This window comes from Talpa occidentalis, unplaced genomic scaffold (genome assembly GCF_014898055.3).
Source record: "Talpa occidentalis isolate TD23 unplaced genomic scaffold, MPIMG_talOcc4v2.1 talOcc4.3, whole genome shotgun sequence".
Lineage (NCBI taxonomy): Eukaryota > Metazoa > Chordata > Mammalia > Eulipotyphla > Talpidae > Talpa > Talpa occidentalis.
The window spans coordinates 103582379-103590943 of record NW_023603184.1 but is presented as its reverse complement, the minus strand read 5'-3'; positions in this window follow the sequence as shown (position 1 = coordinate 103590943).

Sequence of the window (8565 nt, the reverse complement as noted above, 5' to 3'; positions counted from 1 at the left end):
ACTCAGTCCCACCGCTAAGTACAATATTACTCATTAGTTTCGTGTACAATGATCATATTATAGTGATATAATACACTGTGACAATCTTGATACTTTAGTCTGACAAGCCAACAAACCTGACAATCTAATTTTAAGGCATCTGCAATTTAAAGAAAAAAATGTACACTCTAATGTCACCGTGCCCTCCCCGTGAGAGGAGGGGTTGAACCCACTTGGAGTACGACATTCTAAGATGCTGTCAGAATTATTAAAGTTAAACAAAAATTCTCTTGGTGTTACAAGTGAGGAGACAATAGCAGCCACTACCTGAATAGATAGCTGTCACTCCAGACGACAGCCTGCCTCTATTCAGACGCTGCTTTTGAGGGGGACGCCAGGCTGAGGCTTCAGGGGCGTGTCTGCTGGTACCAGATTCCCGCTGCTGCAGGTGGGAGGCCCTCACCTGGCTGTCCCTCATCCTCAGGCCCTGGTTCAGTCTGGGGAACAAAGGCTGTTTGGCACAGTAGCTCTGCCATGGGGCAAGACAGGTACCAACAGTCTGAGTCGATCCAGAAAACTGTAAAACCAACCTCTCCCCAACCATACCTGGTCAGGGGGCCATGTTCTCACTTCTCTCTGTGTATGTATTTTTTGAAAAAACTGTGCCTGTCCTGAGATCACTATTTTCTCACTTTTTTACATTTAGACCCTCAATCAACATTAACTACCTGCATCCTTAGGGGGAAAAACAAACCTTAGCTCCGTGCTGTAAATAGAAGTGCAAAAAGTCCAGCCAGTTCTGCTTCTCCAGAAGAGGAAGAGCCCCACCACCCCCACCCCACCGGGAGTTTGTAAAACCAGCCACTGTGCCTGCGCCAGAGCGGGAGCCATGCTCAACGGCTGGTTTTGAAGGTTTTGAAGACACCGAGAACGCAAACCTTCTCGGTCAGAGTCCAGACCCCAGACTTGAAGGGCAGCATGTGTCTGGAATCATTTCTCAGCCTTAATAAGAAGCTCTGTCCTTCCCAGGCATCACATTAGTGCTCCTGGGTGACCCCAGCACACCAGCAACTCCGTGTGGCTGAGATGCTGCTCACCTTTGGGAAAAGAATGCTCTAATCTTGATCCCATTCCCACAGCTGCAAGAATCCCCCCCTTCTCCCGTAGTTGTCCTTGGTCTTTTTTCTCGTTTGCTTTTGTGGTCTGGGGACACTGATCCTTCCTTCCCTGTCTGGGTGGGAGAGCAGTGCCGGGTTGCGTCTCCCGCCCTCCATCCTCATCTGGGTAGCAGGCTTTTTCAACCCCCAGTCCTTCTTCACAGGTAGGAAGCACATCACAACTCATTAGTAATTTACTGCTACAGTAATTTTTATAATTACTGCCAGGAGGCCTCATTAAATTTGATCTAATGAATAAATATTGTATTTTTCAACGTGATTACCAGAACAGCTTAAGCTGAGTGCCATAAACAATTATTTTCCTCACTACTCAGGATGTCGGTGACTATTGATTTTTATTTCATAAAGAATTTACTGTAGTAATACCAATATAAATGACTTCAGGAATAGGCAACATCCGCAGCGTCATTTCTCAAGCAACATGGAGCACCAGAAACAGCCCAAGGGGAAGGCTGGGAATCAAAAGGAAAAAGTCTGCTCAGGGGTCTGCTCAGTGTTTGTGCCTAGGAGGCTATTTGGGGGTGGGGAGGGGGTGGTGCTGCTCTGACTTCTGATTATGAGAGGAGGTCAGACTTGTGATTCCTGACATGTGGCAGCGGCGCCCAGGCTGAACAATAAAGCTGGCAGTTGATTTTTGCATTTTATAAAAGTCACTAAATTCTGCTCCAAGTCAATACATTTCCAAAGTCAAACCTGAAACCCCGGTTGTGACACAGGATACTAGCGCCGAACTCTGCTTTGTCTTCACTTCCATTGTGCTTTCCTGCTTTACCTTTTTTTGGCTGCAAATTTTATGTGTTGAGATTTTTTTACTAGTGGGATGGATATTTCCCAACATTTTCTTTTATTCCACTTAATGCCCCATTCTTTTTACACCCAAGCTACTGTGAAATGTATCAAGACTGTGATTATTTCTCTTCCTTTAACCAGAGCAGCAATTTGCTGCTCCAGGTGACCTTCACCCCTCCTGGCCCACTGGTCTCGTCCGGCCTCTCTCCCACCCCCAGGTCATACTCAACCCTGGCAGCACACGAGGATCACAGAGCGACTGTTAAAGCCTGCTGATGCCCAGGCCTGATTCCACAGCTTCCTATGCGACTGGTCTGGGACACAGCCAGGATATAACTATTAATTTTTGAACTTACCAGATGAGTCTAATGTGTGGCCATGGTCTAAAACCACCGCCCTAAGGTAAGTAGAGACAGGCAGGAGATAGGAGGCAGAGCTCTGACACACCCAGATCCCTATGGTAATTGCTATGGGCTGAAATGTGTCCTTCAAAAGCTCCTGTTTTGATGTGGCCGTATTTGGAGATAGGACCTTGCAAGAAGTAATTAAGGTAAAATGAGGTCAAATGAGGGGTGGGGGGGGAGAGCCTATTCAAACAATCACAGAGAAGACCATGTGAAGGCAGGTGGAGAGATCTCTATCTACAAGCTAAAGAAAGAGGCTTCAAAAAAAGCCAATTCTGCCAATACCTTAATCTCAAATTTCTAGCCTCCAGAATTTGGACAAAAAGAAATTTCCATTGTGTAAGCCATTCAGTCTGAGGTACTTTGTTATGACAGCCCTCACAAACCAAAAGAGTGGTCTTCACAGACTCTAGTGACTTGTGGTTATAAACAGTGACTTTGGAGGTGGACAGACATGGGTTCAAGCCCAGATTTCAAGCCCAGGTCATTCACCATATGGGCCTCGATATTCTGGTTATCTACTGCTGCATATCAAATTACCTCAAAACGTAGTGGTACAAAATAACCTTTTGTCACACTGATGGATTCTGTAGGTCAGGAGTTTGGATAGGGCATAGAGGTGGCAATTTATCTCTAATTTACTTCTTCTGGGGCCCTAGCTGGAAAACTAGAAGGATAAAGGTGATTCAACAGTTGCAAGTCTAGAGTCATCTTAAGTTTTATGTTGTCACCTGTCTAGTAAGATGGTGAGACCTAGTTTGCTTCCACTTATTGGTGGGGATCTAATTTGTTTATTTACCAGAAAACCTACCTGGGGACCTACCTCCTTCATGGCGCTTGGGTTTCCTCACAACTGCATTGTGAGGGGGAGACCCCACAGGAAGAGAGACAGTAAGAATCTCTTTCACTTTCATAAACCCAGACTTATATATCCTCGCAGGAGCAGTATGTCCAGTGTTCTGTTCAAGGCAGTCACAAGATTTTCAAGAGGGAAACAGATGCCAAGGCAAGAGGGAGTGGAAGATTCGGCAAAAGGCAAGTGGGGCCAGAAATATTGTTGTGGCCATTTTAGAAAAGGCAACCTCCTACACCCGGACAAGTTTCTTAACCTCTCTCAACCTCCGCTTCCTCATCCTTAAAGCAGAGTGATGCAAACTCACTCATTTGATTATTGTAAAGATTAAAAGGACAACTTTAGAGTAGAAAGCCTGGAACAGGGGCCTCCCTGGTGGTGCAAGATATGAAGTCGCAGCACTGCAGCCTGAGTTCGATCCCCGGCCAGGGAGGTGACCCACATGGCGCAGCAGACCTCTCCTGTCTCACCCGCTGCTCCCCTCAGCAATGTAATTCAGTCAGTCTGCCTGTTCTGTTCCCTGCTCTGTCTCTGCTAAGTCCTCTCACCACCCATACCTCTGGCCTGTACCCCATAAATAAATCTTTAAAAAAAAAAAGAAAACCTGGCACGTATGCTTAGGAAATTGCAGATGCTCTTAATAACTGAGGCCAAAGTGCTTATTCTGGTCAGGCTTTGAGGGATAAGGAGAAAACGGGGAGACGAGGTCAGGTGGATAATGGAAAGTGTCTAAAGTTGATAAGTTAAGAAATGTTAGAAAATATTTGAGATATGGAGGTTATCCCTCAAAAGTATGTGTTATAAGTTATGAACTTAAAGTGGTTGCCCCCTAGAGAGGGGGTTCTGGAGAAGCAGGAAAAGGCACCATTGCTTTTCATTATAAATCTTTCAATATCTATTGCATTTTTTAAAATCAAATGCACGTTACTTTAATTAAAAAAAAAGTGAAAAAGACTTGCTAATACTGACTATCCCAAATAAATATAAAGAAATTAGTATTAAGGGATGGGGAAAAAAAGAAATCAGTACTGTTCTTATAGGGTAATTAAATTGATATTTCTAAATATATTACAAAATTTAGATTTTAAAAAAGAAAAGAAAATATAAGGAGAGCACTATCTTAGTAATGATAATAATCCTCAAGCTCATGTTCCATATCCTTAAGTGGTGCAATTCTTAACTATGTACCTGTGAGTAGAGGATTATGGAAAATTTTAATTATGAAATTTCAATTTTATATAAGACATTTGAAAACCATCAAAATAGTGAGCAAAAATAAAATAGTAAAATTTTAAATATAATGAATATGAGCTTTTTTTCCTTCTTCCCAATACTTCAGTCAAAGTTAAGTATTATCTCTAGCTAATTTAAGGATGGGAGTAGTAGGCGAAAGAATTAGCAAGTTTTTGAGGATACAATAATGGAAAAAACAATTCCCTTAAAAATAATAGTCGCATCGGGCCTCCCTTTGTGGTGCAGCAGTTGAGCGCTGGGTTGCGAAGCTGCCTGCATCCTTTGCAGCGCCCGTTCGAACCCGGGCTGCTCCCCGGCCACCAGAGGAGGGTCCCGCATGGCGCGCAGACCTCTCCTGCCGCCCGCTGCTCCCCTCAGCAGTGTGCTTCGATCCTTCTGCCTGCTCTGCTCCCTCTCTGGCTTTGGTGAATCCTCTCACCCTCCCGCACTTCTGACTGTACCCAGTGCTTGTATAAATAAATAAATCTTTAAAAAAAAAAAAATAGTCGCATCAATATACAAAAAGGGGTAATATTTCAACATAAAAGCAACAATTTGAAAATGAAATTAAGAAAATAATTCCAGTTACAAAAGTAACAGAAAGAATACTTACGAAGAAATGTAATCAGGAGATGACAAACTATAAAACATTGTTGAAATAAAGAAGACCAAGATAAATGGAAAGACATTCCTTGTTCATGAATTAAGAGACTTAATATTGTGAAGATGGCAATACTCCTCAAATTGAACTATAGAATCAATGCAATCCCTATCAAAAATCTGATTTCCATTTTTGTAGAATGGATAAGCTGATCCTAAAATTCATATGGAATTGCAAACAACCCTGGGTCATCAAAACAATCTTGGAGAAGAACAAGTTAGAGGGACCATACTTCTAAATTTACTTACTACAAAACTGCTGTAATCAAATTGTGCTACTGGCAAAAGGATAGATATAAAGATCAATGGAATAGAATTGAGTACAGAAATAAAACCATACATCTATGGTCAATTAATTTTCAGCAAGGGTGTAAGATCACTCAGTGAGAAGAGTCTTTTCAACAAATGTTGCTGGGACAATACTATCATGTATTAAGGAACACAAGCAAGTGAAAAAGACTTGCTCAAAGAATTAAAAAAGGTTGCCTTATGACCCAGTAATTCCACTCCTAGGTGGAAAGAGAACTGAAATCAGGTTTTCAAAGACAACAAAACTTGTAAACTAATGTTTATAGCAGCACTAGTCACAGTAACCAAAAGGTGAAAACCACTAAAATCTTCATCTGATGAGTGGATAAACTGAAGTAGTCAGACACTAGAATATTATTTGGCCATAAAAAGGAGTGAAGGTACTTACTACAAGCATGATCCTTTCAAACATTATTCTAAGTGAAAGAAGTCAGACATAAAAAAAGCCATTCAAATTCCAGAATAGGCAAATCCAGAGACGGAAAGCAGATGGGTTTGCCATGGGTTCAGGAGAGAGAGAATGACTATTTAATGAGTACTTAGTTTATTTGGGGATAGGGGATGATAAAAATGTTTTGAAGTTATAGAGGGGCAATCACTTGACAACACTGAATGTGTTGAAGACACAGAATTACAGATTTTCAAAATGACTAAGATGGTAAATATTATGTAATGTGAACTTCAATTTTCTTTAAAAGTCAAGAGGAACAAAGTGACAAAAACCTAAACAGTAGCAGAAAACTGAACTACTGCTAGCAAGCTCCACATTGGATTATTTCCCAAACCCACTTCTCTGGTAAAGCAAAACTAAGACTCCAATTCTTAGGAGTCTCACATCTCACCTTGCTAAAATAAAATTAATAATTCTTGGTGTCTGCCCTAATCATCATGCAGACACAATTTAGTTAATATCTTTTTCTCCCTCCCCAACACTGAAATAAGACAAATAGAATCTATCTCCATAATTTTACTTAGTCATTTAGTTCAGTAGCATCTGTTTATCATGATTTACAAGAATTTGGCTGGCAATGAGTGTTGCAGGAAACATTTGCATAAAGGAATTTTATTTACATATTTTTCCTCCTTAAGCAGTAGGATACTCAAAATGGTCAAGTCTTGGAAATCCAGGCAAGCTCCAGTGGTGATTATTATTTTTAAAAAGCCATACTGGGGCCTCATTGGTGACGCAAGGAGTTAAGCACCGCACTATGAAGCAATCCACAGCCTCTGCTGCTTGAGTTCGATCCCCGGCCTCCCCGGCCGGCCAGGGAGCAACCCACATGGCACAGCAGACCTCTCCTGCCTCGCCCACTGCTCCCCTCAGCAGTGTATTTCATTCAATCTGCCTGTTCTGTTCCCCACTCTGTCTCTGGTGAATACTCTCAACCCCCGCTTCTCTGGCCTGTGCCCCAGCTCTGGCATGCAAAAATAAATAAATCTTTAAAAATAAATAAATAAATAAAAAGCCATACTGGATGGTCTTCAAGAATTGAGAAATATTTAGAGCTATCTAATTTAGAAGACAAATGTGAAGCTCAGCCTATTTTAAAAATGTGTAATTAAATGGAGAGAAAACCAAACTACTGCTGATCTGGCTTGCCTACTAAACAAGCAAGAGAAGAAAATTTTACTTCCTTAGCATAAGTTCCCAGAACAATCTGTACTTGGGTGTTTGAGTAGGAGAAAAAAAAAATACTTCTCACAATATCTTTGTCTCTATAACTTTAAATTTTAATTCCATGTTTATATATGTGCGTAAATTTTAGAATTCTTTGTATAATTAAATTGCTTCTCTCTTCCCTTAGATTAAATGTAAAAGGCAAGGGAGTGAGATTTCCTGAGTAGTATGCTGCCATTTATCTGGGAAGTCCCCACAAGCATACAAATATCGCTATATACTTGCTTATATTTTTAAAAACCAAAGTCTAAGTCATAAAATTTCCATAAATGTTCACCTTTAGAGGAAGAGAAGGATCAGGGTGGAAGGATAAAAGACAAACCCTAGAATTCTCTGAAAACATTTTATTTCATAAACTTGACTTTGAAAATGTTATTTTATATCATTATAAAACAAAATTAAATCCTAATTTTAAAAAACACAGTCTTTAAAGTCCAAAGGAAAGTAAAATAAGTGAACATAACAAAATATCAAGTGGGTGGCTTAACCATATAAAGAACTGCTTGGAATGATTCAGAAACACAGTAATTTAACTGTACCAAAGGATTTACACTAAGGACTCAAAAAATTTTTCATCTGCTTTCATTATTTTAGCAACAATGTTATTCTTAAAGCTATGATTTTATTAGCTAAATTACAACATTACTCATATAATTATGTGATTGTAATGGGTAAAGTTTTATGTATATGGATATCCATACATGTAATAATATATAGGTAGATAAGATATGGAAATGTGTTTTGAAAACAAAGCACTTTAGAGAAATGGTTGAGTCTAAGTTTGTGGCAGGAAATACATAAAGTAAGTCTAGATTGCCTCATTTTGCCAAAAACAAGGGAAACTATCATAGGCCACTGGGGTTACATAAGGATATAGGAGCCAACAAGAAGAGGCTTCCACTGGGCCAAAATTTGGGTATAAGTAACTGCAGTGAACCAAAACATACTAATATTTGAAAAATCAATAGTTCATGTAAAAAAAAAAAAAACTCCTTGCTAGGCATCATTGGATGATATATATATATATATATATATATATATATATATAATTTTTTAAGATTTATTTATGCATACAAGAACTGGGATATAAGCCAAAGGTGCAGTGTGAGAGGACTCATCAGAGAGAGTGGGGAACAGAACAGGCAGATCTACTGAAATACACTGCTGAGGGGAGCAGGAGGCGATGTAGGAGAGGTCTGCTGCGCCATGTGGATTGCTTTCTGGCTGGCCGGGTATTGAACTGGTGCTGCAGTGGCTGGTGATAGCTTGATAGCGGTCTCTAATGCCTGCGCCACCAGGGAGACCCCTATACATATATATTTTTTAAAAGATTTATTTATTTATGCATACAAGAACTGGGGTTTAGGCCAGAGGTGTGGGGGTTGAGAGGATTCATCCAAGACAGTGTGGGGAACTGAACAGGCAGACTGACTGAAATACACTGCTGAGGGGAGCAGCGGGCAAGACAGCAGAGGTCTACCT